The sequence below is a fragment of the Acomys russatus genome, chromosome 22 (genome assembly GCF_903995435.1).
Source record: "Acomys russatus chromosome 22, mAcoRus1.1, whole genome shotgun sequence".
NCBI classification, from domain to species: Eukaryota; Metazoa; Chordata; class Mammalia; order Rodentia; family Muridae; genus Acomys; species Acomys russatus.
This window is the reverse complement of record NC_067158.1, coordinates 49,848,733-49,866,642: the sequence shown is the minus strand read 5'-3', so window position 1 is coordinate 49,866,642 and position 17,910 is coordinate 49,848,733. Positions and strand designations below refer to the sequence as shown.

The following is a 17,910-nucleotide window of genomic DNA, read 5'->3' as shown; positions in this document are numbered from 1 at the left end:
TCATTCTATGTGAAAAGGTGTATTTTACAATCCTGCCCTTTTGCTCCATAAACTTCATTTACCTTGCATTATTTTTAAATTTATGTTTAGTATCCTATCAAATATATCTCAAAAATTATAGTCATATATTTTAAATTGCCAATGTCTTTGGATAACACATATAACATGTTAATGTTGCTTTTTGAAGGTGGTGTGATTATTGAAATCATTCAAAGTATATTGAAAAGCAGGCAAATTAGCATTATTCAAACAGTTTTACTTTAAAGGATTCGTTAATATAAAATAAATTTAGGTGCAAGCATTACAGATTACATCTCTTCCTAAGAAATTTTTTTCTTGATTTCAAAAGAAATATTCAAAATAGGCTATTGATACATGAGTGATACCTAGAAAAACATTGGCCATGATGGAAATCATCTGCGAGCTCCGTTGTGCTGTTCATTTCGGACATCGTAAGGGTGCAGCAATGGAGTATTACTGCAGTGGTGATCACTTTGCTTCCAGTTTTACCTACAAGCCAGAGAATGTATCTGCTAAAAAACTGGATGGCATTTTTTCTCTTGTGTCCATTACTGACAAGAATTGGTCACATAAAATATAGCTGCCGTGGTGAGTAGCAACACATTGCACAGATGCGCACTTCTTTTAAGTTGCTTTTCTTTTTCTTTACACTCAAACTCTTCTTTTCAGATCATGTGGGAAGAGGGAGACGGGGTGCAGAGAGAAGGAGAGGCTGATTGATTTCTCAGCAGCAGCAGCATTAGTGAATTAGTGTGTCAGAATCTCTGGGGACTGAACTTTGAGATTCTGCAATTTGCATTTTAAATAGGATTCACAATTGATTCTTATGTGCCCTAATGTTTGAGAGCCTCTAGTTAAAGAGAATATTTGGGGACATCATTCAGTTGCTTTTTTTCCTGAAGGTCCAGAGAGACGGTTTAACTTAAGCAGGCAGCTATAATTTGCAGAAGACATTTGAGTTCACAGAGACCGATAATTGATTCTGTACTTACAGTACTGGGAGCACTTGCGTAATCAAAGACTAAGGACTTGAATGGGGATGCTATGTGGGATTTTCCCAAGGGAATCCCTGAAGCCATAACATGAGAAGTTATCCTAGAATATGTATTTTTAATTTTATTTTTACTTCTCCCATGCTCTGCCTAATAAAATTGGCAGTGACCTGAATGAAGAACTTAATATAGAAATAGTAAGTTGTGTTTACTCAATGCATTGTTATCACACAGGAAGAGTGTGGCATGGAATCCAGGGACCTCAAATATATTTCTTATACACTCACCCACTAATATCTATTGAATGTAGATATGTAAAACCCTGACATATATTAGTCCTTGAATTATCTGTCTTCTTGGATTTTTGTTCATAATGAATATTCTATATAACCCTATGTCTACCTTCCTGTTTTGGTGTCTCATTCTTATTATTTAAAATTTCCTATATTTTAATTTCAGAAAACAATTAGACAACAGTATATAGAGGAACACAATTTAAAAAGTGAAAAAAAATCTAGAAGGACTTAATGAGAAAAATAACCCTGGTATGATTCTTGTCGATGATTTGCTCATAGTAGCAACATCTTTGAAATTTTTCAGATTTTACATTCTTTTTGTTATATATCCATTTTTAAATGTTTTTTCCTTTTTTTTAAACCTGGAAAGTAATGGTTTAATGTCTCTTCATAGTGCTAATCTGCTGCAGTTTTTAATAAACATCCACGTCTAGTCTTCCACTTCCCTATACATACTTGTGTTGTACTTTGTGATTTTATTATTCTCTGTATTAAGTAAAAATTTCCAAGCATGTGACAACTTTTGCATGAATAGAATACTTAGCCATGAAATGAAATATTTGTATCTGGGATACATTCTCCTAGTCAATAGGGCAGGGCTAGGAATCATTAAACATTATCCTTTGAAAAAGAGATAAGATGCCAGGGTTAGCTCTCTCCCATGTGGTATGTTTCAGGTTGGGGCAGGCATTGGTTTGACATTCCCTCAGTCTCTACTCTGTCTGTATCCCTGCATATCTTGTAGGCAGAGTAAATTTTGGGTAGAGGGTTTTGTCAGTAGATTGGTGTTCCCCTCCAACCACTCTAGGTCCTGCCAGGCTAGACGGTAGCCTCCTCCTCAGTTTCCAGTCAGCTAGAGACATCCTCATATCCTCTCTGTAGCATACCTTGACTTCAAATTGTCTTCAGATTGTCTCAGCTATGTCCTACCCTTGGTTTTCATTTTCTCCCCAAGCCCTCTCACCTCCTTTGACTTCATTAAGGATACTCTGCTGTGTTTACACACAGGAGTCTAGCATAACTGCCCTCCAAGAAGCCCCACCCAGAATCCCATCAAATCAGATGTAGAGACTCATAGACAAGCAATAGGCTGAGTTTGGGGAGTCCTGTTGAAGAGTAAGGAGTTTTGGGGACTGGGGAATGAGGTGTGGGCGTAGCAGTGGGTGAGTGGTATGGGTGGGAGGATAAATGGACCTCCCAGAGGTAACACAAACACCACATGAAGAACAATAAGTCAACTAACTTAGACCCATAGGGGCACACAGAGACAGAAGCACCAACCAAAGAGCGTGCAAGGACTGGACCTCGGTCCCCTACACAAACGTAGCAGATGGGCAGTTTGATCTTCATGTAGGTCCCTTAGTAAGTTGAGTGAGTGCTGTCTATGATATGGATTCTGTTGTTTGTTTCAATCACTGTGACCTAATGGGGCTGTCTTGCCTGGCCTCAATGGGTGAGGACGAGCTCAGTCTTGATGTGACAGGATGTTCTGGGGTGGGTTAGTGGGAGAGGAGGGATTCCCCTTTTCTGAGGAGAAGGGGAGGGAAGATAGGAGGAAGAAAGTGGGAAGGAGTTGTTCATTGTCCAGTTGGGCTGGCCTGCATTTCATGTCCTGTGGGTCAGTCCAGGCACTGCTTGCCTCTGGATGAGAACAGATGGACCTTGAGAGCAAATGTCCCAAGGGATCATTTCTTGCTCAGGGAAGCTAGAGAGCTTTAGGGTGAGGCCCATGGCCTGGGCCCTAGGTCAGTTTCCCAATCTCAAGGGGTTGAGGTGTGTGGTAGGGATTGTGTGTTTGTGAGGGCAGGGGTGGGGTGTGTGTGGGGGGGAGTGTGTGTGTATGAGGGCAGGAGTGGGAAATGAGTTTCCAATGGTGTTAACAGTCTAGCTCTTTTAGGATAAGACTGCAGGTCTCAGAGGCAGTGCAGACTCAAGAACCCCACCAGCCCATGATGATACCAAGCTCCTTGTTAGAATTCCTGTGCTAAGCAGGCAGATGAAACCCACTGATTTGCAGGTCCTGTGAGACACAGGTCTGGCAGTGCTACACCAGGGATCAGCACTGAGCTAGAGGCAGGGGTGGAGCAGGGCCCAGTGGCTGCAAAGGCAGTTCCATCCTTGCGGCCTGATCACAGGACCCACATCCCTCAATAAATGGAGTATGTATCAGAAGGCAATAGTGTAGCAATGGCAAACCCAGCAGAGGCAGGCGGATCACTGTGAGTTTAAGGCCAATCTGGTCTAAAAAGTGAGTCAGGACAGCCAAATATACACAGAGAAACTCTGTCTCAAAAAACCAACAAAGCCAAACAAAACAAAAAACCCAAACAAACAAAAAACAAAACAAAACAAAAGAGCAAGCAAAATCCTAAGAGAGCACATCAGGCAACCTTTATTTTATAGACCTTGGCCAGTGGGGAGTGGTTTTGCAGGTGAATGTGTCAGATTCACTAGTGTGAAGGGTGCCAGAATACTCAATCTGCATAGAGTGGTACAGTACCTCATTTACAGGCAGTAACATGGACCCATCACAAGAAGGAGACACCTGTAATTAATTATCCTAGGTGTGAGGGCATGAATCCTATGTGTAGGATTAGAGGTCATTTGCTAGAGGCTATGATCTTTTAAACATAGGGTGTGGTACTTCTAGGAATTAATTACCTAACTTGTTAAAGAAGTTCCTCATAAGGAAAGGGTCTGGCCTCTAATCTTCACTGAGGGCTATGTGATGCTCCTTACAAAATCTGGTATTACCAGATCAGATGGAGTGTGAACCCCACTGAGGAAAAGAAATCCACCAACATAGACCAAGCACAAAACTGGCTATCTGGGGAAGTCAGACTTCAACCTTATCCAGCAGAGTCCCAAAGGGAGGGACTGGGAGGAGAGGAAGGAGGGGGCTACAATCACGAAGTAAAGTGAGTATATAAATTAAAAATAATTTTTCAGAAAAGAAGAAGAGATAAGAGCTTTTGTTATAAAACTGTGGTCAAGATCTGGAATGAATTTGTATTTGTGTTGCAGATGAGAGGAAAAGTATATGATGCAACCAGAAAACCTTTAGGTTAATAGATTAGTCAAGAAAGAAAAGTTAAAACTTCTACATTCCTTGGAGACTAGAGTGTAAAAGTTTGGGTGAAAACTGAGCATGGAAGCCAAGAGTGGCTCTGTCATGGGAGTTACAATATATATTCTTTTTCCTTTAACCCTATTGGGAATAAATAAACCATGCATCGTTTTCTCAATTCCCCTAACTATGGTACACCATCATTCCAGTTGAATTAATAGATATATCTTGTCCACTGAAACTTTTACTTTCTCATAAATGTGATACAGATACTCCCTAGACATTGATTAATAACACATATAGTAATTATATAAGGTATATACAAAGCTAGCAAGCATTACAGTCTTGGAGACACAATTGGATGCTTTCCATTTGTTTCACAAACCTGAGATTGTGTTTGCTGATCTTTGCATTTTCATGATTTCACAACCCTTATGGCTTCTTTTGATATTGTCATCTGTTGTACATAATTCCTCTTTCCTTTTTGAAAATAGCAATATCTTTTGACCTTTTACGTATTAAATGTCTTCATGTAATTCCATTTACATAGCTTAAGTCATATATTACTATTAATCATTTTGCCTTTTAAAGACTAAGATATTGTTCTCTGTTTTCTCTCACTTCTTATTATCAAGATAAATTCTCAAATATACGGATATTCTTCCTTTCCTATAGAAAATTTCTCCAGCTTATTATTTCTAGAAAATAAATTGTGAGTCATCTTCAGATTAGAGAAATTCCATTACCACCCAAGCAGAAAACAAAATAATAGGGAAATAAGCACTTCCACAATTCTTAAGCTAGACAGAAATTCACCTGTTCATCCAAGATATACAGGCTACGTATTTACCTGTTTTATTTCTTGCTTCTGAAAATTCTTTATAGGCAAATTATAGCTTTTCCTGATTATATAACATATTTCTTGATTGTAAACACTGAGGTAAGTAGTGCATTTTAAAAACTAATATTATGAAGACAGGCATTGTCAGGAGGATACACAGGAATGTGAAATGTAATATATAATTTAAAAAAAGAAAAAACTTGAACACAGATTACTAAAGGCGTATCAAAGTAAAGCCAAAAATTACTAGATACCACTAGTGGCTATGTCCTATTACACCCAGAGGACCAGTAAACATACATGAACTAAACCTCACACAATTCGCAATTAACAGAAGGGCTTCCTAGTATTTATTCATTAACATTTATGCAAAAATCTACCAAATAATAAGCCATAGCTCTAGAGTAAACTGGAGATATGAATGTAGAGCCACGAGTAACTCTTAAAATATCAAAATGATTTGATTTTCATATTTTAATTAAAATGATTTGTTTCTACCCTTCTAGAAGCTGTTGTTTCTGTGAGTCTTTATATACTCCAAAGTACAAAAGTTTCACATGTATATTTGTGGATCAGAAAGTGATGACAAAATTCTTCTACTGGTGTGACTTGTAAAAAATATAATCCATGCCAGCTTGAAATGTGTTTCCCAAATCCATGTTGGAACTGGTCTCTTAAGAGAGGAGACTTGGTCAAGCGAGGCTTGTCCTACTGTATCAATTCTTACATTTATCTAGACTAGGATAAAAATCCTCACAATGTTTATAATAAAAATGTGTCTCCCTATAATCCTTCTTTTTTATCACCTCTCACTTGACTTAACTGTCTACACACGAGGACCATTTCCCTGTTACAAAAAAAGTAAAAGGGGTGGTAGCATCATATTATATTCTAGAATGAAACTTAATAATTATCCAAAGTGAATTTATCTAAAATTGCTAAATCAAGACTGACATTGTTTTAGTAATTTCATTGTTATTAACATAGTCCTTATTTATTTACAAGTGTTGTTATATGTCCTTTTACTCAATATGTTCCTTATTGATTTATCCTGTGCCTGTAGTTCAATTGTATTATGCTTACTTGTCACTTCATTGAGCCATCCCAATGCCATTCCTCTAACTATACATATTAAAATGACTGAGAGGAAGCCTGCGAATTATAGTAACAATATACTAGGCAGGGGTTTTAAGATTTTGAGCAAATTGCTTAGCATTCTATTCTTCACATTCTATACCTTAAAATGAACATAGAAATGTCAGCTAAGGTTGTTGTCAATAGTAATGTAAAACCATGGAGTGACAGAAAGATAGACTGCTCAAAGGTATTTAACAGAGTTATTACTGTGACACAAATGCGTGCCATTGGAGAAAGTGACACAAATTGGCATACCAATATAATAATACCAGCCACTAATATGGAAAGAGTTGCAAGTTAAAAGCTAAAACAGGCTCCTAATTTCTTTCCATTTTAGTGCTAAGGTTCTTTGCATCCACTTTTATAAAGCAGCTTTCAATTACACATAATGAGATGTATCACATCAGTCATTTAGGGAGCGTTGGGAAATTATCTGCAATGGAAGTAAATAAATTCAATGAAAGACAAGAGTGAAAATGTGTGATGAATTTCAATGACCAGGGAGGGATTAGGTATGAGGGGAAGGGATGGAAGGAGAGAGTGTTGAGGGACACAGCTGGAATTGGGGACATTTATGGGTGGTGTGGTAACCTATTTCCAGTGCAAATTTCCTGGAATCTATGAGGGTGATCCTAGTAAGGCTCCTAGTAATGGAGGATATGGAAGGGATCTGCACTGGAGATGTTTTGAGCCAAGCAAGGTTTCCAAGTGATAGCCTACAATCTCTCCTGCCAGCAAGATGTGCTGGAGCAGTGGTGAGACAGAGCTTGTAGGAGTGGCCTACCAATGTCAGATTTACCTTGGGGCCTATGCTAGGAAAGTAAGCCCATGCCCTAGACTTCATCATGGACAAGCATGGTAGATTAGATAGTCCAGAGACCTTGAGTAAAACCAAACAAAACTGGCAAGGAAAATTAAAAAAAAACTAATGAAATGATTCCTAATGATATTCTGCTATACTTACAAATTGGCACATATTCAGTATGTCATCAGACAGGTTTTCTCCAGCTGCAAATGGGAGCTGGTGTGAAGCCCACAGCTAGACTATTTATGTGGAGAGTCTACATTGAAGGTCTTCATTGGGTCCCACTTCCTGGAGCTCAGGATCTGGAGGAAGGAGGACAGAAAGCTGTAAGAGTTAGAGAGGATGGAGGACACCAGTTCAACCTCTCCACAGAATCTGCTAAACAGGGCTCACTTGGGATCAAAGAGATTGAAGCAGCATGCATGGGGCCTGCAGAGTCTGAACCAAGTTTTCTGTGTATATGCTACGTTCAATGTTTTTGTAGATCTCCTAACAGAGGAGGCAGACATGTCTCTCACTCTTTGCCTGTTCTCCAAACTATTTTCCTCCTATGCAGTTGCCTTATCCAACCTTGACTTAAGTGCTTTTGCCTGGCCTTATTGTATCTTGTTTTGTCCTATTTGTCTGATGGCTCTTGAGGCTCGCTCTTTTCTGATCATTTATCTGGGGAGAAGGGTTGTGGGGTTTAATTCAAAGGAGTGAAAAGAGAATAAACTGTGGGAAAGATGTATAAGGGATGAATATATTTTCAGTAAAATGATTTTTAAAAAACTATTAAAAGGATTAAGAATTACCAGAGGGCAGATTCAATATACTTTTTAAGTATAGATGAACTGAAAATCTGAGAAATGGAAAAAATTATGCATCAATCAAATATGAATTAATTCTATAAAATACATGTAATTGTGTTTATATTATTTAGTCTAATCATATTCATTATAATTTCTAACTTTGTAAAGGATAAAATTACTTTGCTTAATGGTAAACACATTCTTTTAGTTTTGGTTATCACTACAACTTACATCACCTAAGGCTACACTTTCAACTTCTTAGTCAAGTTTAGTGAGAAATAACATTAATGGAAGAAGTTTCAAGAAGTAAGCATTTTGTTTACAGATAGTCAGCAATAATCAAGAGTAGCCTGGGGTTTGTGGCTTCTCTGAAGCTTGGAGAATCTACTAGAGGAGTTTCAGAGGAAGGATAGAGTAAGTCACCATAGGACATACAGATTTCATGATAAACCTTTGCCTCAACGGGGAAAAGTTTGGTCAGATCTCCTGAAGCCTAGATAGTTTTGACCGGTACTCTTTTTCTTCTCAAGTTGGAAGTTATTGTCGAAAAATTAAAGTGAGAAAATGGTAAGAACTCAATTAGTGGTTGAAGTGTTCTATACATACTAGGTATATAGTGAATTATTTAGAAATTTTATCTTTAATCCCAGCACTCGGGAGGCAGAGGCAGGCAGATCGCTGTGAGTTAGAGGCCAGCCTGATCTACAAAGTGAGTCCAGGATGGCCAAGGCTACACAGAAAAACCTTGTCTCGGAAAAAAAAAAAAAAAGAGTTTTGAGTCTATATAATGTGTCTGTTGCTCTCAAAAACTCACCCTATAACACCTGGGCAAATGTTTACAGACAAAAAGTGGAATAATGGATTTTATCTTTTTTATTGATTTTGCAAAATATGTCATTATTGTAGAAGCTGGAAATTTCCATAAGTGAGTGTTTTATAAGGTATAGATAATTTTATACCCTAGAAATATAATGCCATTGAACTGTGTCCTGACATTTCTTTGCAGTATTCAGGCTATAAATAAATTCTACATGTTAATTAATTAATTTCAACTAAAATATAATTTCTTTATTTTCTCCCTTCCTTTTTCTTTCCCAACCCCTCCCATGTATTTCACCTAAACCTTTTTCATGCTCTTACCTTCCTTCCTCTCAAAATCATGTTTTCTCTCTTTTCTCTGTATTATTGTTAGTACACACACTTACATAAAAACATAGATTATAAATAGAATATGCGGAACCATTTTGATTCTGATTATACGTATTTGATTTCAAGGCTTGCCGCTTGGTATTGAGTAATGAGTTATGAGCTCATATTTGGTAAGACTAATCCTTCTCTCTAAGGTATAATTAGTTACTTATATTTCTTTGTCTAGAGATAAGGTACCATGGGATTCCCATCTTCTATGTTAGCATGTCTGTTGGTGTATCCGTCCATGGTCCTATTATTTTTTATTGTCTTATGGGCATAGCTTCTGTGTCACAACCTAAAAGCCGGCTTCTAATGCTCAGATAGCCATTAAGCTCTGCTTACAGCATGCAAACACATTTTCAATCCAAAGCTCATAAGTCTTCAACATTCCTAAAAAAATAGCTCAGTATTATCAGGTTTGTCATAGCAATGGCCAAATCCTTGTGCCAATTTCTGTATTGTTTACTTTTTCTATTGATGTTATAAGACATCATTACCAGGGAAAAATAGAAACAACAATTTATTTGGCTTCCTAATCAATCACAATCCTGGTGGGAAATTATGTCATGAGACAAACATGAAACCTGGAGCAGCAAGATGAGAGGTTCATCTTAACCCACAAGGAGGAAGCAGAGAGAGCAAACGGGGGATGATGTAAGACTGCGAAATCTCCCATAAGCAACCCAAACACTCTCATCAATGGAGACATAGTATTTTAATGCTTGAGACTATGAGGCAGGGCATCTCATTCAACCCACAATACTCAGAGTTTTTGTAGTATATTAATAGCAAAGTAGTCCCCATATTTTTTGCATGTTTGCTTTAAGGACAGGAGGTAACTTAACATGGCAAACATATTTTATTTTATTTTATTTATTTTTATCTAGGACAGAAGATAAGTTAAACATGAATAATTCCTCATAAAATGCTGTTTTATCTTGGTCAACCGTGGTGTTCCATAGATCTTCAAGCACTGCCCATACTACTGGTTACCCTCCTCAACGTGACAATAACTTCCTAGGGCTGAAGACACCACATATTTGTACAAAAGAACAGTGAGAAATCTACTTGGCTCTCAACTAGAATCTTCATATAAAATTCACAATGCTGCTACATATGCTAACAAAGAGAAGAGTAGTCATGAATTTCACCCAGCAGTTGAATCCAGGAAGCTAGAATAATGACCCTCTTAACAGATACAACAGTTGCATCAGTGTTTTGGAAGTAAACAAACACTTTTGATTTAAGACCCACTCCAACATATGGAACTTGTCTATACCTGACACTCTCAGTAAGGCCAATAGCATAAGGTGAGGTAGTTATTGAGCCAAGTTAGCATTCTGATAAAAGAACATGACAAAATTCTTAAGATGTGTTGATATATTCATATGTAACTGTTTGGCTTTCATTGGAGAAGTTTCTCTTTGAGAACGGGGGTAACTAACATTGAACCCAAAACTGCTTACCGTGTAGAGATGAAATTTTGGAATTCTCAGGCCTGAATTGAGGGTCTATATCACACCCCATCCTCTGGAGGCTCAGGGATCTTGGAAGAAAAAGAGATGGAAATATTTTAAGCCACAAAGGTGGTAGATGACATCAACACTTTCTAGACACAACAAAGCAGATACCACTATGAGCTCACAGAAACTGTGACAGCATACACAAGACATTTACAAGCTCAAGCCCCACAGAAATCCCCACATGGAAGCATAGAAGAAGCCACAAAATCCTGCCCCTAGATGAGGAACTATTGGTGGTGTGTTGCTGTTGGGAAAGGGAAAGCTAGTGTTCTTTAATGCAATGGTATCTAGTATATTGATCACACACCAGGGAAGAACCTACACTCAGGAGTATTTGGCTAACAGACACTGGACCTGATGGTCTAGGAGAGGAAAGGAGGATGGATCCAGGGATCCAGAGAGAAAGGGGAGGAGAGCGTGAATTGGGGTGTGTAGAGAGGTGAAGGAGGAGCTGGAAATAAGTAATGAATATGAATATATTGTATTAAATTCCCAAATAATTGAGAGAGGCTTTATTGAAAGATAGTAGATTATTATGGATGAGGAAGTGAAGAATGCAAATGATAGGCAGTAAAATGTTACTAAGTATATAATACTTAAGGCGTAAACTATCCAGAACCCTGTTGTGCACAGTGGATTTCGCTCTGACTGGGAAGAGTTATGCTGTCTCTTCAAACACAGACCCCCACTCAAGTCACTAACTTCAAGAAGATGCAGAAGAATCTATGTATACTTAACAATTCTGATTTTATTTGTAAATATATTGCACCCATCCAACTCTCCAAATGTTGATTTGAGACATTTTACCTTGGAAGTCCTTTGGTAGCAAAATAATAAAAGAAACGGTCAGAAATTATTAATTAATATAAAAAGATTCAGAAAAAATCATATATTTTCTCTCACGTGTTTATTTTATATGTGTAGGTATATGTGTATTTGAATCTATGGGTGTGGACATACTAAGAAATGAAACTGGAAAAATGACTATACAAGAGATAAAAATAAATTTCAAGGAAGTAAGGAGGCCCGTGGTAGATATATAAGCCATGAGAGCAGAAACAGTATTCCAGAGTATGTAAAGGTTAAAAGATAAGGTGAATAGTGTGAAAGGGAATAAAATAAGAAAAAGAGGTCAAAGAAAAGAAAGTATGAAAATGTTATCATTAAACTGATTACTTTGGATATTTTTATAAAGTTTTATTTTTATTATTTGTGTGCATGCTCACATGTATGTGGGTACCTTGGGAAGCCAGAAGAAGGTGACAAATATTTTGGAGCTAAGGCTGGGCATTGTGGTGCACACCTGTAATCCCAGCACTCAGGGAGGCAGAGGCAGATGGATCACTGAGTTTGAGGCCAGCCTGGTCTACAAAGTGAGTCCAAGACCGCCAAGGCTACACATGGATACCCTGTCTTGAAAAAAAAAAATTTTTTTTTGGAGCTAGAGTAGCATTTGTTTGTGAGCCACTTTATATGGCTCATGAGAATCAAATTTCAGACCTCTGCAGAGGCCCAAGCTCTGTTAACCACAGAGCCTTCTGTTTAGCAGCAATAGTTTTTGCTAATTTTTTTAAATATCATGTTTCTTTATGATGGTTATCATCTTCTTTTCTATCAAGAAGAGACTGTTGTTTCACAGTGTACATTTAGTTCTTTCTTACTTTTTCTTGGAAGCTTCTCAGAATTTTGAAAATATATTCACTTGAAAATATATTATGAACAATAACAGTATGTTTAGGCATTTCATCAGAAGATGTGAACGAACTCTCAGAACATATGGATTTAATCATAAACATCTAGATTGTCACATTCAAATATATAAATATGTGTTGGCTTCACTTAAATAATTTTTGCATTTTTAATAAGAAGAGCATATTTCTTGTAATTACTCAGATAAACAATAGTTATTACAGAAAATCTATATTGCTAATATGATACAGGAAACTAGGACTTTGTATATCTCTGTTTTTCTTTGCAATGAGTGGCTCAGTGTGTAAAGCTCTTGTCATGAAACTCTGACAACCAGAGTTTGGATTCCTAGAGCCTTGTGAATAATTGGCCATTCTACGTGTATTTCTATAATCTCAGCATTTAGGAAGAATAGAGAAGGGATCTTCTGGGCAAGGGTGCTAGATAGACTAATCCTATCTGTAAGCACCTGGCTCTTGAAGAGACCGTGCCTTACTAGATAAAGTGGGAGACAATCCAATTATCCCATCTACATGCTCATAAACACACATACATACATACCCATAATCAAGAATATATGCCCATACACAGATGAAGACAAATACAAACAGTATATACAAGTATTCACACACACACACACACATGTACATGCACACACAAAATTCAACTTTATTTGAGATCTATCTATCTACTTAATAGCAAATTTATCATACTGTGATCGCTTGCTATACTGGAGATAAAATTACCGAAGTCTATAATTATTTATGCAAGACTACTCTAATAATTTAATAACATTTTCTAAGATAAAAAACTCATTGTTATTTTACAAGTGATAAAATGTATTAAAATTGACTTTCAATATATTAATAGGTAAATATACAGTGATTTCTGAAAACTAACTCAAAAATTTGTTACTGTTACAATACTCTTTGGTGAAAATGATTCTAAAGACAAGAAAACTTTGAAGATAAAATTTCCCTTAATTAAAATACTGTTTTCTAGCACTGGATGGCAAAATCAAAAGCTGGTTCAATGCCTTCAGGACCATTCGGAAGGAGAGCAAGATAACATCTGTGACTACATATTCTAGGATACTAAAAACAATCTACTCTTATCTATCCGTATTTATTTTGGTTGTTCAAAATTTTGTATCTAATAACAGTGCTTAGCTCTTGCATCACTGATAAACTGGCTAAATGCAATTGCCTGATTTAGCCATTGCTGATGCTTGCTTTTCTACTTCCTGAATATAGAAGAATATTTTCCAATAGCTTAAATGTGGGATTCCAGAAGCCAATATTAGGATTTTAAGGACTAAATGAAAACCATTCTTTATTTTTTTTCTTTGCATTTGGAAACCGATTAAAAATGTAAATTCCCAAATTACTGTGGAATGTATGTGTCTCTGTCTGCGTGTGTGTATGTGTGTGTGTGTGTGTGTGTGAGAGAGAGAGACAGAGCGGGGGGCAGAGAGAGAGGGAGAGAGAGAGAGAGAGAGAGAGAGAGAGAGAGAGAGAGAGAGAGAGAGAGAGAGAGAGAGAGAGAGAGAAGGTTTTGGACAGTGAATGAGAGAACCCAGTTATGCTTAGGTTAATGTTCCCATGGAGATGGCTTTATCTGGCTCTTCTTAGAAGGAATAATTGAGAGTCCAGAAGGTATTTTGTTCAAAAATATAAATTATCTTCTCTCAATAGAAAAATTATAATCAATCAACCACTATTACTGACCAACTTTTTTCACTTTTAAGACGTTAGGTTTACTTCTAAATTAGGAAATTTCTCCAGGGATGTGGCACAGTGTGTAGAACTTGATCCTAGGAACTCAAATAGAAGAAAGATAGATAACAGATTCCCTCAAGCACACTGGCATGTGTGTGTACACACATACTAAATAAATTAACAGATGTTTTAAAATAGGACAATAGAGTTCATCTTTGAAGGACTTATATGAGAGTCCTCTTTGAAGTAGGGGATATTTATTATAAGCTGATACTGGTTTTATTTTCTGTTTCTTCATTATAAAAGATTATTTTCTTCCAGCTCAAATAATTTAAGGTAGAATTTATATATTTTCTTACTTACTAAAAGGTATGTACTATATAAATTTAATCAGCAAAACTGATAGATTAATGGGGTAAGGTGAGATTAACTACCAATAAATAAGCATTTATTGTAAATCAAATTTTAACTATGTATGGCTGCTTTCCCAATAAATGCATACAGTAAGTTTGAGATATTTTAATGAACATCCATAAGTTTAATGTGTAATGAGGAGAACATAGTCCTAATAGAGTTGCATATGAAGTCTGCCATAATTGAATTATGTTCTATTCTCAGTAATCATCTAGTCGGCTATAGGGAAAGAGGAGAGAGAGTGAGAGAAGGGCAGTGGAGAAAAGAAATCATCCCACATAATCCAAATCTACTGGCATTGCAAAGTGATTATTCCGTCTTATTTTCAGGTAGTCAGATTTTATTGTGAGTATGGAGAAAACTGTGGCTCAATCTATGGTGTCATACTGAGGAGGGACAGCCTTAATTGAAAAAAGTAGGGACAGTTGGAGTTTTGAGGAGTTCATTTGGTCATCCAAGAAACAATTAGCTGTGTATAAAAAAGGCAGTGTTTTATGCTTCTATATACAAAAACTGGTTTCCAAACTTATGGTCTCTATATTGGTCATCCTGAAAGTATTAATCTCTCATTTTTCAATTTCATAATGATTAGAAGAGAAAATATTTTAGTTCCTACTCTATAGATTTGTCTGACAATTAAATAAGATATGACATTTGAAGTAATAACAAGGCCTGCACTAATTGTGTGTGTGTTGAACCACAGTGACATTGATGAAGCAGGCAAAGACACTATACAGTTAATATGAAAATGAGGATTACATAAATCAGACACTTCTATTCTAATACAGTAGTTGGCTTCAGAAATATTTGTGCATCTAGGACTATTCCTCAATAACAAATCATGATGGAATGTACCTTTTTTCTAACAAGAAGTAAGAGACAAGAAAGGAAATAAAGCATCTAGAAATGTCATATAAAAAAAAAGAAGGTCCTTGAAATAATAAAGAAGTCATTTATACATAAATGTCCTTCACGACCAATTCTGTTACAGGGTACACATATCTGTATGGCAGATGGCAAGCACAACTGTGTCCTCTTGACTATGTGTCATTTAAAAGTCAAGGATAGAAATAATATGTCCTAAGAGGGAAAGGGGCATTTAAAACAATATAATCAGCATCATGTGATGGCTCACAGCACATCAGATTCCCTGGATAAGAGCTCATAACATCTTTAAAATCATTACCTCAAATCTTCATGGAGTAGTAGGTATTGATTTCAAATATTTGAATCAGTAAGTTCTACATGTTAATAAAAGAGAGGAGTTACCTTCTACCTTCAGCAATAGGCATATAAATGATTTTAATATGCAAGATATTTTGAGAATATAAACTTTTAAAGGTATAAATTATTGTTCATTTGCTGAAACTCCTTTGCTTTCAAAAATGAGACTCTGCAATGGAAAGTTTTTAGGTGAATTAAGTTAAGTGTATTCAATCTGATGCTTCAATGATACCATCATGAACAGAACTATATCTTAGAATAAGGGTCCAGGTAGTCGTTATTGCAGAAAATTGAGTTTAGAAGAATAGTCCATTAAAGCAGAGAGTGATTTCCCCAGGTGTATGTATCCTGATGTCTCTTTTGTCAGTGACAGTGTCTCTTTCCTAAAAATAATATAATATACTTCCACCTAGGTGCTATTCTTTTCACAAGAACTCGATAATCACATTTTATTACCCAGAATACTTTGGCCTTTATATTTCACAATGTGGATTCAAATGACTGCCCCTCACTTGATGAGTCTTTATTATCCTCACCACTGCAGAGGAGGACAGGAAGAGGGAGGGGTGTGATTAATGTTCTAGTCAGTGAACTGCCACAGAGCAGAGGAGAGGCAAGGTGATTCTAAAGGAAACTGTTATTCTTGACTCAGGTTTCATATTCATTATTGATATAATATAGTATTATTCAGTTGTGTTATTATTACTTACAGCACTAAATATTGGGAATAGTGACAAAAAATGAAGTCAAGTTGTGATGTCACGTGCATTAGTTAAAGCATAGATGTCTTATATGCTTCCTGTGAAACAGAAGAAGAAAACAAAGTAGGCTGGAATTTGAAAAGACTTGATAACTGGACTAATTTCCAAAATTCATATTTGAAACTCAAGTGGTTTTTATTCAAAACAACTAACAAGTCATCTGCTGCTAGAAAAATGAAAGAATTGGAACATCTCTAAAAAGTGATCACACTAAATTAGAGGCTTTTTACAAGAAAAATAAAGAGAAGTGACAGATTTCTGCATCTCAACATAGTACCACTTAAACTTTCAAGAAGACATTTTGGGGAAAAAGCCATTTCCTTAATTAAGGACAGAAAGAACATGAGAATAAATGCTAAGACTTTCAAACTGTAGACAGAGTTAACCAGCTGTGTTTAACCTAGTCTCTGAAGGACAAAGAAAAGCACCTGCAAGCTTATCAGCTGAATTTGAGTTTTCTTTAAAAGTGGACTGCACAGGCAGAATTCAAGATGACTAATGCCAAACAATATACAAAATGAAGATGCCTGTGTGCACTCTAAAGCAATCTAAAATACTGGTCATATTTTTCTGAAACCAACTGTTTTCCCAAAGAAAATAAGGAAGGATAAGCAAGTGTATTCACTTCAAACATAGATTTCTCTCAGAAAAGACGCAACGCTACCAACACAATCAGTACAATTCTTAACACAAAGGTCTTATTCTTAAACTTTTTTTTTTAATTTAGAGATCAAATTTATTGCATGCTAATCCAAATAATTGTATCTGAATCATTATAAATAATATAATTTAAAATAGAGATGGGGAGAAGGCTTGGTGAATAAAGTCTTTTCAGACCAAAAGTTAAGTGCTGAATCAGATACCCCAAATTCCAGCAAAGCCAGTCAAATAGGAAAGCCAAATGCAGCCCAAGTCTCAGGAGACAAAGCAAGGAATCCATGGGAAAAGCTGGTCTTCTACACTAGATTAGTTTAATATTGGTTCAACCAAGCAAAAGAAGAAAGACACCTGAAGTCATTTTTGGGTCTGCTTAGGCACACATCCATAGGTGAAACACCCTTCTCTAATGTAAATACACACACATGCATACATAGAAGGCCAATATACCCATATAAAACAAAGACAACACACATACACAAACATGCAGAGAAAGAGAGAGAGACAGAGAGAGAGAGAGAGAGAGAGAGAGACAGAGACAGAGAGACAGAGACAGAGAGAGACAGAGTGAGACAGGGAGAGACAGAGAGAGACAGAGACAGAGAGAGACAGAGACAGAGAGAGACAGAGAGAGATAGAGACAGAGATACAGAGACAGAGAGACAAATACAGGGAGAGAAATGAAGAAAGGAAGGAAAGAGGAAAGGAAGGAAGGCAGGAAGGGTAGCTCCCTCACAGATAAGACTGAAGTTTTCTTTTTCAGTAGAGCATAGAGCTAAAACA

At 36.6% G+C, this 17,910-nt stretch overlaps 1 pseudogene; it reads left to right on the top strand.

Moving 5' to 3' along the window:
• The first annotated feature begins 406 nt into the window (after positions 1 to 406).
• Positions 407 to 17,910, top strand: part of LOC127205757 (ATPase Get3-like) — a 36,430-nt pseudogene continuing 18,926 nt past the window's right edge.